Here is a 19,779-nt window from a genome sequence, read left to right as displayed (position 1 = left end):
TGGCTTTCTCAAGGTTCGAATAGAGTAGTAAAAAGATATACTGCCTTCTTCATCAATGGATTTCGATTTCATACAAAATATCGGGAGAGATTGAGGAGAACTGAAAATTGTGGAATAGTTGTTAATTCTTCAATTACAAGTTATGCTAGTGCTAGTGTCACGGACTTAGGATTTTCGCCTCACAATCCGTGCGGCCTTAGGCAGTTTCTTACTCCCAAAAACACCTAAGTCAGCCTAACTCCCACGAGTTAAGGATTAAATCGAATTCCCCCTTTGAAAACAAAACAAACGAAAGCCACTCGAAGATCAAACAGAGACGAATGAAGAACGAAATAATAACAAGCCACAGAATATCAAGAATACAAGAGAGAAAGAAGTTTGAGTGAATACTTCTCAAGAACTCTTATTACTCCTCAAAACTCGAGTGATTTACAATGAGGGGAGAGGCCTCAATTTATAGTAGAGCCTCTCCAAATCCAACGGTACAGATCATGTACATCAACGGCTAAGATCGAAAGGTATCTACAAATCAAATCTCTAAGATTGCAAAATCGTATCTTCTAATATTACATATCAAATCTACGATTGCATATCCTCGAATATCACGTTTCCATGTATGCTTGTAGATGGGCTTCAATCTCTTCAAGCAATGGGTCAATTCGATCGGGCCAAATGACCTCCTTCTCACTTGATGGATCACACGAATGTGTCATGGTTGCAGACTCCCATGCGCAACCCATGACATTCTCCCCCACTGAATCTAGCGACGTCCTCGTCGCATCCTCCGCATGGTACCGATCTATCTTGTCTTGAAATTGCCACAAGGCTTCAGCGGGTTCCCAACTTGTCTCGCTATCGGGAAATTCCTTCCATCGGACTAGGTATTCATGCCGCGATCGATAGTACTTCCGTCTGATCACACGATCCCCCTTGATGTTTTCAACCTCTCTATCATAGGGAAGTTTTACCCCCATTGGTGCTCGTTTGGACTCGTTTCGTTTTGGGTCTTCTCCATCTTCATAGAATGTCTTAAGCATACTCACATGGAACATTGGATGGAGTTTGAGTTTTTCAGGCAACTCAAGCTTGTAGGCCACCTTGCCTACCTTTTTCACAACTTGAAACGGCCCCTCATATCGTCGCACAAGCCCTTTATGCAACCCATTGCGTCGCAGAATCAGGTGTAGTTTTGCAAGGACAGAATCACCCACCTGATATTGCACATCCCTTTGATTCTGATCCGCCCACTTCTTATTGCGCTTACTTGCCTTGTGTAGACAAGCCCTAGCCAAATCGTTTTGCTCTTTCCAATCTCGCTCAAATCGATAAGCCACTGGATTCGGTCCCGCATAACGAGTTGCAACAGCATTAGGTGTAAGTGGTTGTTGCCCTGTCACTATCTCGAACGGACTCTGGTTTGTTGCCCTACTTTGCAAATTGTATGAAAATTGAGCCACATCCAGCAACTTTGGCCAGTCCCTTTGTGTGGCACGCACTCACATAATGCTGGAGATACATCTCAAACAACAAATTCACTCGTTCAGTTTGCCCATCAGTTTGTGGATGCATGCTAGTTGAAAAGTTCAAGTTCGAGCCCATTAACTTGAACAACTCCGTCCAGAACCGTCCCATGAATCGCCCATCACGATTACTGATGATAGACTGCGGCATTCCCCAATATTTCACCACATGTCTAAGAAACAAGCGAGCAGCCTCCTCAGCAGGACACTCCTTAGTTGCGGGGATAAAAGTTGCATACTTTGAAAACCTGTCCACCACAACAAAAATGCTTGCAAATCCATCAGATTTAGGCAAACCTACAATAAAGTCCATGGACAAACTCTCCCATGGGCGCTCCGAAATGGGTAAAAGTTGTAGCAAACCAGCAGGAGCCTTCAACTCGACTTTATCTTGTTGGCACACCAAACAAGTCTTCACATAAGTCTCCACATCGTCACCCATGTGAGGCCAATAAAACCGATCCTCTAAGAGAACCAAAGTACGGTGCATGCCCTAATGACCAGCCCATCTCGAATCATGGCATTCTTTCATGACTTCCTTTCGCAAGTTCCCATGTTGAGGCACATATAGACATTGTCCCTGAGTGTATAGTAATTCTCCCTCGAGCCAAAATCGTCTCGTTTTTCCCTCTTTGGCAAGCTCAATCAAATTTTTAGCCGTGGAATCGTGGGACAACCCTTCTTGAATGCGCTCCAATAAGGGACTATTAGGTTGGCTTATCATTGCAAATTTCATCTTTCGGCTAAGCGCATCAGCCACAATGTTGGCACTCGGCTTGTACTCTATGCTAAAATCAAACTCCGCTAAGAAAACCTGCCAACGAGCCTGTTTGGGGGGAAATTTTTTCTGGGTTAGGAAATAACTATTTGCAACATTATCAGTGAATACCACGAACCTGGAACCCAGCAAATAGTGCCTCCATTGCGCAAGCAATGCACCACAGCAGTCATCTCCTATTCTTGGACCGTGTATTTGCATTTCATCTTATTAAGCTTTCGACTCTCGGAAGCAATTGGATGCCCCACTTGCATCAATACTCCCCTAATTGCATAGTCTGAAGCATCCATACGTACCTCATACGCTTTTGAAAAGTCCGGTAAAGTAAATACAGGTTCACTCATCATTGCTTGCTTTACTTGGTCGAAGGCTTTTCCACACCGAGAGTCTCAGTCTCATACTTTACCCTTTTTCAACAAGTCTGTCAATGGTGCAGTGATCTTAGAGTAGCCTTCAATGAAACGTCGATAGTAGTTTGCTAACCCAAGAAAGGACCACAACTCCGTTACCTTAGTTGGTGGCTCCCAATCGGAAATTGCTCGAACTTTACTTGCATCCATTCGGATCGTGCCACCTCCCACAATATGGCCTAGAAATGGCACCTCTCGTTGGGCAAATGAGCATTTTTCCTCTTTGACATACAGCTTATTTTCCCGTAGGACTTGGAACAACTCCTTCAGATGTCCCACGTGCTCCTCAAGCGTCTTACTATATACCACAATGTCGTCAAGATAAACAACCACAAAGCGATCTAAGAAAGGTTGTAATACCTTATTCATTAGGGTGCAAAATGTGGCCGAAGTATTTGTCAACCCGAACGGCATCACCAGGAATTCAAAAGACCCATACCGAGTCACATAGGCTATTTTGGGTGCATCCCTTTTGGCTACTCTCACTTGGTAGTACCCCGATCGCAAATCCAACTTAGTAAACCATCTCGCGCTACCAAGTTGATCGAACAAATCTGCAATAAGAGGAATGGGATACCTGTTCTTCACATCTTGTTTAAGGCCCTATAGTCAATGCATAATCTTAAGGACCCATCATGCTTCCTTTGGAATAACAGTAGCGCACCAAATGGGGTTGGAAGGTTTAATGAACCCAGCATCTAAAAGTTCCCTTAACTGCTTTCGCAATTCCTCCAACTCAGGCGGAGACATTCGATATGGTGCCCTTGCTGGCGGCTCAGTATTAGGCAACAACTCAATCTTGTGATCCACATCCCTCTTCGGTGGCAACGTCTTGGGCAACTCCATGGGCATTACATCTTCAAATGACTCCAGTAACTGCTTCACTTCCTTTGGAATTTCCCCCTCGGATTTCTCTTCCACATTGTCCCTTAAGATGGCTAAATAGGAGACTTCATTTCTTCGTACTCCTTTGGCAAATTGGATTGCCGACAATGTTTCTCCTTCCATGCTTCCCTTTCTTTTCACTCGCACCATATATCGATGGCTCGAATCAGAGATCGTCATGTAATTCTCGGAAGGAAGAATATCCGCATTAAGTCAGTCAAGCAAACTCAATCCTACCACAAAATCATAATCATCGAGTGGGATTACCTTAATGGTTGCCTTGACTTTCCACTCGCAAAGTTTTAGTTCCACCCCTTTAGCCACACCCGTTATGGGAATACTTTCGGAGTTCACCATTTTGATTCGACCCGAATCTTCCTCTATTTTAAGACTGAGCTCATTCGCCATCTCTTTGGACATGAATAAATCGGATGCACCAGCATCAACAAGGGCATTCAATTTCCTATCTGCCACGATGATATCCACAAACATCAGCCCATTACTTTCCTTGTCTTCAACACCACCCAGTATCGCACTAAGACTTTTGGTGACATAGTCGGCCCCTTCGCGAGCTTCCATAGCATTGAAAGCGGCCTTCTTTGGACAAACACTTAACCTATGTGGACCTTGACAAAGATAGCATTTCATTGGCCCTTTTTTATCCCATGGTCTACCATCATTAGCCCTTGGGGCTTCGCCATTCCTTTCGGTTTGCTCTTTGTCTCGCCCACCATTGCCTTTAGGTCTTGGCTTAGGCTTAGAAGCATCACTATTGTCAAACTTTCTCCCTCCAACATCGTAAAATTTTTCTGCCTCAGCCATGGCTACAGTTAAATCAGTGATACCTAGGCAACGCAACTCTTACTTAGCCCACATTTTTAGCCCATCCTCAAACCAATAAAATGCTTCCTTCTTATTCAAGTCTGAGATCTGAAGCATCAGCTCACTGAACTCCCGCACATAATCTCGAATGGTACCTTCTTGCGTAAGCCGGCGTAACTTGGCACGAGCCTCCTTTTCAGCATGTTGCAGATGAAACTGCTTCTTTAACTCTCCTTGGAACTCCTCCCAAGTCCCAATAGCCGTTCCTCCATGTTTCTCATCCGTGGACCTACGTCGCCACCACAAGAGAGCAACATCAGTAAAGTAAATCGAAGCAGTGTTTACCTTAGTGGCATCATTCTTAATGCCCATTGCTCGAAAATATTAATCCAATTCCCACAGGAAGTTGTCCACTTCTATTGCAGACCTATCCCCCTTGAACTTCTTGGGTTTTGGAACATCCACATGACGTTGCTTTGGTCCTGAAGCCAACATCCCACTTCCCAGAGTGGCCTTACAGATTGTGAGCTCCCCCTTAAGCTCAGCAATCTCCTCTTTCATGGCAGTCACCAGGGCGTCAAGAGCTTCGTCCCTTACCGTCAACTTATCCGAAGTGGATCTAAGAGCGCCCGGCACAAATTCCTTGCTGTCTTCCCTTAGTTCTTCTATACGGGTTAGGACCACTTCAAGTGTCTCCCTCATGTCACCAACAGACTTCTCGAGATTGACCACTCGATTTTTTAAGCTTGGCAACATATCCCTCGATCGACTATCCTTCTTGGCCCTCCCACGGGTCTCTATTGGTTCATTCCCACCAACTTCTCTCGACATCCTTCAATAGTGCTTTTGAAAGACTGGCTCGGATAGGATTTTCACCTCACAATCCGTGCAGCCTTAGGCAGTTTCTTACTCTCAAAAACGCCTAAGTCAGCCTAACTCCCACGAGTTAAAGATTCAATTGAATTCCCCCTTTGAAAACAACACAAACGAAAGCCACTCAAAGATCAAACAGAGACGAATGAAGAGCGAAATAATAACAAGCCACAGAATATCAAGAATACAAGAGAGAAAGAAGTTTGAGTGAATACTTCTCAAGAACTCTTATTACTCCTCAAAACTCAAGTGATTTACAATGAGGGGAGAGGCCTCTATTTATAGTAGCGCCTCTCTAAATCCAACGGTACAGATCATATACATCAACGGCTAAGATCGAAAGGTATCTACAAATCAAATCTCTAAGATTGCAAAATCGTATCTTCTAAGATTACATATCAATTTTACGATTGCATATCCTCAAAGATCACGTTTCCATATGTGACAAGCTTGTAGATGGGCCTTCAATCTCTTCAAGCAATAGGTCAGTCCGATCAGGCCAAATGACCTCTTTCTTACTTGATGGATCACACGAATGTGTCATGGTTGCGGGCTCCCATGCGCAACCCATGACACTAGAGACAGTAATCCTGTTGAGGGAAATGTGGAGTATTACGGACTTCTTACTGACATTATTGAGTTGGATTACTATGGAAAATTGAAAGTTGTCTTATTTCGATGTGATTGGGCTGATGTTAATACTGCTCGCAGAATTAAACAAGATCAATTTGGTTTTACAATGGTGAACTTCTCTCGATTGATTCATACTGGACAACAATTGATAGATGAGCTGTATGTATCTTCTTCTCAAGTGAAGCAAGTTTTTTACTCAAAAGATCCAACTGATAAGGGTTGGTACGTTGTACTCCGTAACATCCCTAGAGACTTGTTTGACATGGGCAATGGAAGTAGAGATGACATCGATGACAGATCAGAAACTTTTCTTTTTCCAGAATAAAACTTAAATGAAAATATCCCTAGTACTAGTACACAATTTCAATGGGTTCACCAGGATGTTGATGAAGATATTTACGAATTATGATGTAGTAAGATTTTACGATTTTTTAATTATATGTAATATCATAATTTAAATATTGGTTTTATTAAATATTTCAACTATTTTCTATGTGCTGTTATTGTTCTAATTAGTTACTAAAATTTTAACTAATTTATGTGTATTGTAGATAAAATGCCTAGAAGAAGATTGCGAGATCTAAGTATTGTTTAAAATACTCCAAACTCGGAAGAAACAAATAGTGAACAACAGACTGCTATTAGATCTTTGAATGTTCCGAATACACCTGACGAACCTGCAGAATTTCAAAGTATGTTTAAATTTAATTTACATGCATGTTGACTTTTATTATTGATTTCTTTTTCAAATTCTTATATTATAATATACCATTTTTCAGCTGAAAGTGGTGGGATGCCAGAGGTCAAAGAAGTACGCTACTTAAAGATTTATACGAGTTAGATCCTGTCCAACATGTCAAAGCATGTAGAAATAGTTTTGGTCAGCCTGTTGGATCAGAAGTTTGACTTTTAGCAAGATATTTGGGTATTATAGCATGAAATGCCAATATGTTGCCTATCAACTACGAGCCATGGCATCAAATGCCTGATAGTAACAAAAATCTAGCTCTCGATAATACTAAGGTAACAAAACCTTAATGTAATTTATAATACTTTGGTTTAAGTTTCATTAATATTTACTTTCTAAACTTGCGTTTTTTGTAGGCGAGGTTTGCTTCAGAGGTCTAGGATAATTATGTCAAGAAGGCATTGGGAAAAAGGTGGAGAGACCATAAAAGTACTTTAAAGAAAGAATATTTTAAGACAAAAACAACCCTTAAAGAGAAATTGCGAAATGTCCCGCCAGGAATGCTGAGGTATCAATGGGAAGATGCGGTTAAATTTTGGAATTCAAAGAAAGGATATGTATTACGTATTTCTAAACTCTTATAATTATTTTGGTTTATATTATTTACTATATACGTAATACTAATTTCATAATGTAGGATCGCGAACGAGTTGGAACAAGTAGCAAGCAAAAACAGAAATTCACTCACACAGCTGGGTCGAAAAGTTTTGCTTGTGTAGCTGAGGCCGATGTATTTTGAATTTATTAATAGTGTCAAATATTTATTACTTTCCATTAAATAATATTTTTACTACTATATTGTAGGAACTGTCGTCTGGTCAAAAAGTTGGATGCCTTTAGCTTTTTGACATTACACATGGGAAGAAAGATGAATCTCCTATGACTTCTGAAGCTGTAGAAATTATGGTATGTTTAGTTAATAAAATTTGAATTATTTTAAATATTTATAGTGTTTAATTGTAATGGTTTAATTCGTCGTTTGTAATGCAAATAATGGTAAGTTATGTTGCATTTGTTTTTATTATATATTGCGTTTCTAACTCTTTGATTAATTTATTAGGAGAAACTAAAGGATAAAAAGGCGGAGTATGAAGCGATTGCTTCGAGTGATAGTTCTGTTAATGTTAACGACATTGATAATCGGATTATTACTAAAGTTTTGGGTCCTGAAAGGTATGGTCGGGTTCGATTTCAAGGATCTTTTGTTAACCCAACCTAATATTTTGGGTTCAGCTCGCAGCATTACATGCCTTTGGAGAGTCAGGCTCAAGTTGAAGTTCAGAGGATAAGAGGCTAGATGGCTCAGATGCAAGTGAGCACAGTTGAGCAAATTACTCAACTTAAAGCGGAGGCAGCATCGAGAGAAGTTGAGGTTCAAAGAAAATATGAAGAACTACAGCTACAACTTAAAGTAGAGGCAGCAGCAAGCGAAGCAGAGTAGAGCAGAAAGTACGATGCACTTCAACTATAGCTTCAGAATATGATGAAGATGTTTCAGCAGTCGCAAAATCCGCCATCTTAGACTATTGTATGAATATTTTTAACATTTTAACTTTTAACATTATTTACTTCATTTGAATTTGAATAATTTGAATTACACTTATTTTATTAATTTATATCATATATCATTCGTTGAATTTGAAGTATCAAATTTGCTGTTTTTGGTTGGTTTCCATGTTACAGGAAGGGTTGCATATGGATGAAAATTGAATGTTAGAAATCTGCCAAAGTTAGTAGCGTTTTCCGTAAAATGCCGCTAAAGAACGGTGCTTTTAGCGGCGTTTTTGATAAAAAGTGTCACTAAAGAACGTGACCTTTAACGGCGTTTGCTATAGAAGCGCCGCTAAAGAACATGACATTTAGCGGCATTTTCTATAGAAGCACCGCTAAAGAACATGACCTTTAGCGGTGTTTGATATAAAAGCGCCGCTAAAGAACATGACCTTTAGCGGCGTTTGCTATAAAAGCGCCGCTAAAGAACATGACCTTTAGCGGCGTTTGCTATAGAAGCTCCGCTAAAGAACATGACCTTTAGCGGCCTTTTCTATAGAAGCACCGCTAAAGAACATGACCTTTAGCGACGCTTATCTTTAAATGCTGCTAAAGGTCAAGATCTTTAGTGGCGTTTGTGGTAAAAGCGGTTTATGTGAGAAAAATGCCACAAAAAATAGCAACATGGTCTATAGCTGCTTTTTTTGTGGTGCTTTCACAAGCGCCCGAAATGCTTTTGGCGGTACTTTTTATAGGCCTAAAAAAATTCCGCTAAAAACCTATTTTGTTGTACTGATCCAACAGTTACAAAAGAGTATAGTGTCAAAACATCCACTTAAACATAGAGCTCGCAAAACACTGTCCATAACTAGCTCATAATATAGAGCTCACGTATCACTATTCATAAAAACACAATACAGAGTTTAGAGAAAACTTACTTTCGATACTTAGGGTAAAGCCCTAAACTCTTAATTAACACTATGATTCACATATATACGTAGGGATCCCTGGACACTCACTAATTTGTTGAAAGCTTTAAACAAGCTTCACATTTCCCTTATCTTTGCTTGTAGATGGTTCTTTAATCTTAAGAGCTAAATTTTGGGTTCTTGTTTTCGTAGAAACTTTATAACAAGAGAAAGAAGTAATCGATGAAGAAATTTGAGAGAGTTTTTTCATTTAAAAGAATATGAAATTTTTAATGAAAAGAACTTAATTTATAAGTACTAGGTATTTTGATGTTCTTAGGATGCCCTAGTAGACATAGGGAAGAGTTACGTGCATGAGTGGTGTTGTGAAGAAGAAAACTAAGTTGACTTTCTAAATTTGGTATAACTGCCCTTTTGTTACTCCTAATTTTAACTTATCTTACAGTCGAGACCCTACTTTCTTTACTGACCCAAACCATCGACCATAGCTTGCCAGGCCCATTGGTGACCCCAGCTCACCAGGTACCAAACTCCTAGACCCTATTCCAGGATGTTATAACTCTTTCCCTCTTAAGGAATTTCGTCCTCAAAATTACCTATTTCGGAATAAATGAAGGTACTGACATCTCATCGCTTCTTCTATCTCCCAAGTGGTTTCATTGGTTTTTTGGTTTCACCACAACACTTTTACCAAAGGAATTCTCTTGTTTTGCAAGACGTTTTTCTCGTGAGCTGTAATTTCAGTTGGTTACTAATCATAAGTAGGGTTAGGTCACACCTCATTTTTATCTACTGCCACTAATGGGATCAGCTCGCGCAGTATTTCTTTAGCATGGACAAATGGAAAACATCATGGATTCGCTCAAGTTTTGGTGACAACTTGAGGCGATAGGCCACTAGATCAATCCTCTCAACCACTTCATACGGATCGATGAATATCAAGCTTAATTTTCTTTTTTCCAAAACCTTTTTCCATACCAAGTAGGAACACTTGCTCCCCCACTTAGTCCTCAATGTCTCGTCGTTTTAAGTCAGCTTAGGATATTTGTCTATTAGAAGTAGATTTCAATCATTGGAATATTGTCTTTACCTTTTCCTCTATTTCGTGAACCAATTCTGGTCCAACTACCTATTTTTCATCTAGTTCTTTCCAACACAAGGGGGTTCTACACTTTCTTGAATACAATGCTTTAAAGGGTGTCATTTGGATGCTTGCTTGATAACTATTATTGTATTTGAACTCTGTTAAAGCTAGATAGTGTTCCTAACTTCCCGTGAACTCTAACACATAACTTTGCAACATGTCTTCAAGTACTTGTATCACCTTCTCCAATTAATCATTTGTTTGTAGACCATAAGTAGTACTGAAGTTAAGTTTTGAACCCAAAGCTTCTTATGACTTTTCTAGAATCTCGAAGTGAATCGAGGGTCTCGGTCGGAGGTAATAGAGACTAGGATGCCATAGAGTCACACCATCTCTACGATGAATAATTCTACTAGTTTTTACAAGGTATAATTTTTTCGAACTGCCAGGAAATGCGAACTCTTTGTAAGTCGATCCACAATCACTTATATCGCATCTCTCTTTGCCGAAGTTAGAGACAAGCCTGAAACAAAATCCACGGTGATCCTTTCCCACTTCCACTCCAAAATTTTGAACAGTTGCAGCTATCTTAAGGGAGATTAATGTTTGGATTTCACCTTCTGATAGACGAGGCACTTCGCCACAAAGTCTATGACATATCACTTCAACCCAAGCCACCAGTACAGTTCGCGAAGGTCAGGTACATCTTATTGCTTCTTGGGTGCATTGCATAAGGGCTGTTATGAGCTACAGTAAGGATTACATGTCTAAGCTCTTCGTCACTAAGTAAGCAAAGGCTCCATCCGAAATAGAGTATCTCTTTTTTATTCAGTGCGAAGTCTCCCTCAACCTCCTGCTCTACTTGGTGAACCAACCTCGCAAAGTCTTTATCCGTGACATCCTTCTCATTTACTTATTGTGAGAGGGTTGGTTTTACTTGCAACTCGATGAGCAGTCCCCTATCAATCGTCACACTCAAACGTACAAATAGAGCTCGCAATTCACTCATCGACTTCCTACTTAAGGCACCTGCAACCACGTTCGTCTTTTCGGGGTGATATTCTATCGCACAATCATAGTATTTTAGCAGTTCTATCCACCTTCTCTATCATAATTTTGGCTCTTTCTACATAAAAGATACTTGAGGTGCTTATGGTCTATATAGATGGTACATCGCTCACAATACAAATAGTTTCACTAGATTTTTAGTGCGAACACTACTGCTACTAACTCCAGATCATAGGTTAGGTAATTTTGCTCATGACGCTTCAACTATCTAGAGGCATAGGCCACCACCCTGCCTTTCTACATTAGTGCACAACCAAGTCCCATGTGTGAAGCATCACTGTAAACTATGAAGTCATTCCCAAATTCTAGTTGAATCAGTACAGGTGCTTTAGTAAGTATTACCTTAAGCTGTTCTAAACTTTTCTATCTTTCATCTGTCCATGCAAACTCCACATCCTTTTATAACAGCTTCGTTAAGGGTGTCACTATGGTGGAGAACCCTTCAACAAACCTGTGATAATATCCTGCTAACCTTTGAAAGCTTTGCACTTTAGTAACACTCTTCAGAAGTCTCCACTTTAAAATTTCCTCGATCTTTTTTAGGTCTACGCGAACTACGTTTGCTGAACCACATTACCCAATAATGCTACCTCCCTTAGCCAAAATTCACACTTGCTGAGTTTCATAAATAGTTTCTTCGCTCGCAGGATCTGTAACATAATTCACAAGTGAGCATTATGCTTTTCCTTAGCTCTCAAGTACACCAGGATTTCATTTATAAAGACTACCACAAACTAATCCAAATACTCATAAAACACTCGATTCATCAAGTCCATGAATGCAACAGGTGCATTAGTTAAACCGAAGGGCATGACCAAAAATTCATAATGCCCATACCTTATTTTAAATGTATTCTTCAAAGCATCTGAATCCTTTACCTTAAGCTAGTAATACCCTGATTGCAAGTCTATTTTCAAAAGCATCGTGGTACCTCGCAATTGGCCGAATAGATAATCAATATGTGATAATGGATATTGGTTCTTAATAGTCAATTTATTTAACTGTTTATAGTCGATACACATCCTTAAGCTACCATATTTGTTCTTTACAAATAGAACTGACGATCCCCAAGATGATACACTTGGTCGAAATAAACCTCTATCAAGAAACTCTTGTAGTTGTATCTTCAGTTCTTTAAGCCTTTTTGGTGCCATTCGATAGGATGTAACAGACACTGGTGAACTACTGGGGTATAATTCATAGTTGAACTCCACCTCACGATTTGGGGGCAAACCAGGTAGCTCATTTGAAAATACATCAGGAAAATCCTTTATAGTTTGAATATTGCAAACCCTTATCTCTTTGTCCTTTAAACCCATCACATAAGCTAGGTAAGCTTCGTAACCTTTGCTCATCATCTTCTCATCTTTGATCGTCGAGATCATGTTAGATAGAAATTGGGCTCGCTCTCCAACCATAACAATTTCCATCCTATCACCTCCTCGTAAAGTAACTCACTTCGAATCAAATTCCATCTTGGCTTTATGCTCAGTTAGCCAGTCCACTCCTAGAATTATGTCAAAACCATAATAGGGTAATTCCATCAGATTGGTGAATAAGACATGTTCTCGACTATCAAGGGACACCTACGGTACACTCTATTGACCATATACTATTACCAAATGAACTAGTGACAATCATACCTTTATCAATGATTCCCACTGCATAGGTCAGTTTGCTCAAAATGTACGAGTGTGTAGAACCAAAATCAATTAAAGAAAATAACGGACTAGCCTATAAAGTGAAGGTACCTTTTATGACATCGGTCATTCCCTTGTCATGTGGTTCCTTAACAAGATATACTTGTGCGAGCCCTCCTATTTTGGTTTGTGTAGAAGCAATATGCATTAGGGTTAGTTTCCCAGCCTTTCTTGTATCACTACCTCGACCTCGACCTCGACCACAAGCACTTGTTCGTACTGGTGTGGTGGTTAAGTTTTGAGCTTGTGACCTTTCTACCCGTTCTAGCAATCCCTTAGCACATGATCTTTCGATCCACACTTAAAACACCCCCTAGTCAATTTTTGGCATTCCTCAGGATGTCTGTGTTCTAATGTTCATAGAGCAACCACCTCGACGATTTGGATAAGCCTCCATTTCTAGCCTCAGTGTTACCCTATTGTCGTGACTGATCTGATCAAAAGTTGCATCAAACATTTCTATCAGAGTTATGTTATTCGCAATCTCTCTTGGACGTTCATCTAGACTGTTTAAACATCCATTTCCCAAATCCTGTTACAATTTGTAGAGCCTCTACCCGTTTCTCCTCGACAGCCTTCAGCTTTTCAACCAACTCATCAAAGCTCACCGTGTCATGGACTACCAGATAAATTTGGATGTCGTGATGCAACCCAAAGTGAAACCATTTGTAGTGATCCCTTTCCAGGAAGACCATATCAGCTGTGTACTAGCTTAGTTGCACAAATTTTGCCTTGCACTAAACTACAGACATTTTTCCTTGCACTAGATTAATATAATCTCGCTTGCGAGCTTCCATATACTACTCGCCCATGAACTTCTTCTTAAACACTTCCAAGAAGAAGTTCCAAGTCAGGTGATTCACAGCAATTCCTTGCTTCATAGTATTTCACCAGTTATAAGCTTCATTAATGAGATAGGACACAGTACATCCTAGCTTTTCTTTCTCTATACAGGCTATTTGCTCGAAGATAATTTCAACACTCTTAAGCCAATATTATGCCTTAGTAAGATCAGCTCCATTGACACTACTAAACTCTTTACCACTTTGAGCTCGCAAGCGCTCTAGTGGCAAACCTTGATTGGCAGAAGCAACATTGGTACCAATAATATGTTGGAAACCCCCGATCATGGCTTTTATCCGTGGTTCAATACTCTCACCCTGTACATTTTCCTTGCGAGGTTGCATAGGTAGCCCGAAGTCCTGTCATCCTCTAAAGGGTCTGCAACTCCATTAACACGGTCTGCGTTCGCATTTACTCTTTTGGGAGGCATTTTACTAACTCTAAACATACATAATACACAAGTTTAAGTGAGAAAATTAAACATATACCATTATGCCTCCAATGCTTGACGATGCAAATGTGAGCATGGTTTGCCAAAACACATCTGCGAGCATAGCTCGAACATCAAACCTATGAACACAACTCGCCAAAACATATCTACGAGCACAACTCGCCAAAACATATCTACAAGCACAACCACTAAGAATGTGAGTAGTAGAAAGTGATCCAAAGAAAAATCCTACAAAAAAATAGTTGAACCAATGCAATGTGTTTTTCTCAATCCTTCCCCAACAAAAAATAATCGTACTAATTACTTCAAATAATTTACAACCCTAGTGACTGTGACGAACTGACAAACCTAAAAAATTAACCAACTTGGCTGAGATACCAATAAATGTGTAATAACCCACCTAATTAATTTATTATCAAGTTACTATTTGGCGCGTAGTTATTTATGCTAAGGGTAGTTAATGAGTAAATTAGTAGAGTACTTGTTTTTGGCTACATGTGTGGCGTATTTTGTGGGATTCGCCATTTGGTGAACTTTAAGTTTTAGCAAACTTTAGGGTTTGGCAGGTTCTTTTGTTCAGTTATTCATCAACCCCAAAATTTTTGGGTGAACTCATTAGTTCGTAGCTCGAGAAGTTTGTTTTTACGGTTAGTATATGTTGCAATGACATGGTAAGTGACATTGTAGATGATTTGATACTTAACTAATACTTCTCAAATTTCTGGAATGATCGTGGGATCCTCTGACTTTCCACTAAGTTTTGTTCTTGATTGTTTACTATATAAGGTTATCAGACTAGTATGTTTGTACTTTTTGCTTCGGCTTCTTTTTCTTCTTCCTTACATTTTCGCTGAAGCTTTAGCAATTTTAAGTTAGCATCTTTAGCAAGGAGTTTCAAGGATTTAGTTAACACCATTGGTAACACCAGATCATTACTCTAAAAGCTAACAAAGGTCCCAATAACAAGGGAAAAATACCTACTAAGTAGATTTCTGTACTAGATTTTCTAGTGTGTTCCTTCTTACTTCCATTTGTAGTAGATTCCATTGTTGTACGAACTGTAAAAGGTAAGTGTTCCTTCTCAACAACGTAAGTGTGGTGTTTGGTCTTGTGGTGTTCAACCAACATTATTAGTGTGGGCATGGTTAGTTTATGTTCCAATGTAAAATACTCTCCTTATTGCATATCGCCAATATCGCCAATATGTGATATGTGAGATGTGATGATGAAGAAGGGGATATGTTTATAATGCCTCCGGTAGGGCAGCTATATTACAAACCGAACTGACAGATCACCAGAAAACATGCTCGACTGAACCAAAATGATATGAGAAGTTAAGGGGGTGTGCATATGAATACGACAGATTAGTATGACTCTAACTTTGAATTCTTAGTACGAGGCTGACATAAGAATAGGTTGTGTAAAATTTATGGATAAGATTATGAAGAATAGCTGCTCGTGTGTCGTATTAAGTTGTCGTGTCGAGTTTGTTCATATTTTGTGAATGTCATTTGGTGTGTTATGAGTATTACGTTAAATCTCTTTAAAAGGTTAGGTATCCTTATGGTATTAAAGCTTGTTCATCAGTAATATCACTATATGCTAGTTGTGTTTTCTTTATAGAAGTCTTTAAGTTCATTTGAACTTACTCTGTTATCTTTTCCTTCGCAGGCGTGCTGATTGAAGAAAGAGATTTTGTTGAAGGGACTATGCCAGAGTATTGTTGATAGTGAGCCATTGTTTAATTTTGTATTATGCATGACCTTTTTAGGGGCTGGCGAGTAGATTGTTTTATAATCAGCCTATATAATGATTTACAACTTTTGTCAAGAAATTGTTATTTAAAAACTTCTATGACCTCTTGAAGTATGCATTTTAATTTAATGAATCTTGTTTTAAAAGATTGTCTTTTTAACATATACGACAAATAGTTTTGAATGTTACTTTAACCGCCAATGATTCCCTTGAAACTATTATATGGTAAAAAATTCATCTTGTGATTTATCCACCTATCTATTTATGTAAGCCTTTCGCCATGTGTTTTGCCTAAAAATGTTTTACTTGGCATATCATTATTTGATTGTTTCGTCATTGTCATACTAAGGTTCACGAAAAGATCTCAAACCTTTTGTAAATTTTCAAATCTTTATTGTTAAATTTGTATGGTTTAAGTTGTGGCACTCTCTACTCGAATTCAATGATCGGGTTGGGTAGAGAGTGTTACAAGTTTTGGTATCAGAGCCAACGTTGAGCTGATTCTAAAAAAAATCGAAGGTTGTGTCACGACCCTCCATGCATGATACATTTCTGGCTTAGTCCCTATAATTTTAAACTAACTTGAGTTTTATTATAGTTGTTAAAGAAAATTTCAGAAGGTTTAAGAGAATAAACTAGTGAGAAAATTGAAAGCCATGTACCTTCGGCTCAAGAGCAACCTCCTACAGCTAATTTGGGTGCTGCTAGAACTGCTTTTGAAATGTATCATTCACCATGATGACTCAAATGTTTGATCAGCTCATGGGGACAACTCAAGCACCCCAACTTCAACAACGTTAGCAACCACAACTGGAAATAGTATGACATGTACCTCCTGTACCTCTAGTACCTGCTGCAACTCAATCTAAGAGTGATCTTGTGAAAGAGATAAGAAAAAGAGGTGCTAAAGAATTTCTGGGAGATGAATGTGATGACTCCACAGTGGCAGGACAATGGTTATTATGTGTCTGTAGAGTATTGAAGGAGTTAAAGTGCACACCTGCGAATAGGCTTGTAACACCACTAACCTGTATCCGACACCGAAATAGGGTTACAGAGTATTATCGTACTTATAACCTAAACAATCATACTTTTTATATTTATTTCTCATTCAAAAAAATGCCATTCAAATTCATTCATATAGTCCCTAATATGAGCCCTCGAGACCCTAAATAGTCACTAAAAATGGTTCAAGACTAAAATGAGTACTTAAGGAATTTTTAGAAAACCATGGAAAATTTTCAAAGTGCATGGGACACACGCTCATGTGCTCAGGCCGTGTGTCACACACGGCCAAGTGAAACGTCCGTGTCTCAGGTCGTGTGGGCATTCGAAATGGAGACACACGGTCGTGTCCCAGCCCGTGTCTTTCCCCTTGTAACTCACTGACTTGGGTCACACAGCCAACCACACGCCCGTGTGTCAGGCCGTGTGCTAGGCCGTGTGAAAACTGGAGGGTATATTGACTTGAGCCACATGGCCAAGCCACTCACCCGTGTGCTAGGCCGTGTGAAGCTACTGACTTAATTTCTATAGAAGTATTAGGGGACACAGAGCCGTGTCACCTGGCCATGTGTCACACACGGCTGAGACACACGCTTGTGTCTCTGCCAGTGTGAACAAAAATAGGCTATTTTTAAAGCTATATTTCTCACCCAATGTGGTACCAACCTAAGCTTAACAATGTACATACAACCATGGCATAAATAGGCATTCAAAACCAACCAATATCAAGTTTATATCATGTACTATCCACATATACAACATGATAGCTATAAGCACATTCATTGACCACTTTAAAACATACCAATCACAATTCCAAAATATACCTAAATGGTAAAACTCATATGTGAAACATTGTGCCTAACTTATCATGCATGCCACATCTCAAATTCAACCATTTGGTACCTAAAATAGCAATTCACAACATTACATTCCCATAGAAACTAAACACCACATAACATAAGGCCTTTTACACAAATATATAAATATAACAAAAATATACCAAAACAAGGCAAATCAAATGGCTAAATATATGATCAAAACATATAGGCTACATTAGCCAAATAACCTATGCATGCCATTTAACCTAAAATATAAAGTCTAAAATACCAAAATAAGAGTTTGATAGTGTGATGCGATCTCCGACAACTTCCAAACCGAGTGAGCTTCTTAATCACTATAAAATACAAAAATTAAAACGGAGTAAGCAATTAAGCTTAGTAAATTCGTATGACTAATAAATACAATTTACCAAATCATTCACAATTTAGGTAAACAAAAATAAAAGCATAGATGCAACTTAATTTGGCCCAAAGCCTATCACACAATCACAATCATGTTAGTATTTATATATCAAATATAAATCACTTCTCGTATTTCACATAAATACCTGTACTAGTTCAAATCGAACTCATGTAACCTCAAATCATCACTGTACCTTTTGAAACATTTGGAATACTATTGGATACTCGGGTATCTCACACACTAAGTGCCAATACATGGTCAAAACCACATCTATCTCATATCTCATTTAGATGCTCACTCTCGAGCCATCACTGGCCTGCTCACACAAGCTATCAATCAAGAAGTAGCTACACGGTGCTACTCACATAAGCTGTAAAGTAACTGCAACACATGTCGAAAACTCAGCCACTTGTAGGACGTACGAGACAAGCACCCAAAACATGGTAACCCCTAATGACATGTCATTTGTATCCTATCTATTCCTAAGGTTCAACCGGGATCCAATTCATAAGTCATTGAATCTTCGTCGAGTATTTTCGTAAAGTCATATCATTACAATTATAATAATAAAGCTTTTAAAACACGTATAATTTAATGTTTATTAACATACCAACTTACCTCGAATTAGTACGGAGACAATAGCTCGATTAATCCACTACTTTGTCTTTTCCCCGATTTAATTCTGAGTGTTGCTTTTCTTGATCTATATAATCAAATTTAACTAATTTAATATTTATTCTATTCAATTCAATCCAATTTCATGTTATCTAAAAATTACCATTTTGCCCTTAAATATTTGACTTCTTTACAGTTTAGTCCCTATGCTCGTAAAATGAAATTCATACAATTTCACCCCTAACCAAGCCTAGCCAAATTTCATATACACCTATATCAACCATGAATTTCACAATTTCACACATTTAACACAATTTTCACATTTCTCAATTTAGCCCATATTTGACAATTTCATTAAAAATCTCTTAACGAAAGTTGTTTAACTAACAACAAGGATTCATTTTAATCCATTAAAATTCAAGAAAAACTAAAATGCTCTCATGTCAAAGCCCTAGACTTTCAATCATTTTGCAAATTGGTCCCCTAGTTAGCTAGGTTAAGCAACAACGATCCCAAAAACATAAAAATTATTAAAAACGAACACTAAAATCACTTACATGCAAGGGAGACAATGGCTGAAATTTGAAGCTTCAAAAATGGTGTTTCTTTCTAAAATTTTTGGTGGAAAATGAAAGAGAAGGATGGAAAATTTGTGTTATTTTATTTAATTTAACTTTTATTACCTAATTACCATTTTACCCTTACCTAACTTTAAAAATTACTTCATTACCAAGCCATGCTCATCCACTATCACCTTTAATGGTCTAATTACCATATAAGGACCTCCACTTTCAAGTTCTATAGCTATTTAACACATTTAGCTAATAGAACACAACTTTCGCACTTTACGCGATTTAGTCCTTTTTCACAAATTAAGCATACTATCATGTTGTAGACCAAAAATAATATTAACATAAATTTTTTGAC

The sequence above is a fragment of the Gossypium raimondii genome, chromosome 6 (assembly GCF_025698545.1).
Source record: "Gossypium raimondii isolate GPD5lz chromosome 6, ASM2569854v1, whole genome shotgun sequence".
In the NCBI taxonomy this organism is placed as follows: Eukaryota; Viridiplantae; Streptophyta; class Magnoliopsida; order Malvales; family Malvaceae; genus Gossypium; species Gossypium raimondii.
This window is presented reverse-complemented; position numbering follows the sequence as displayed.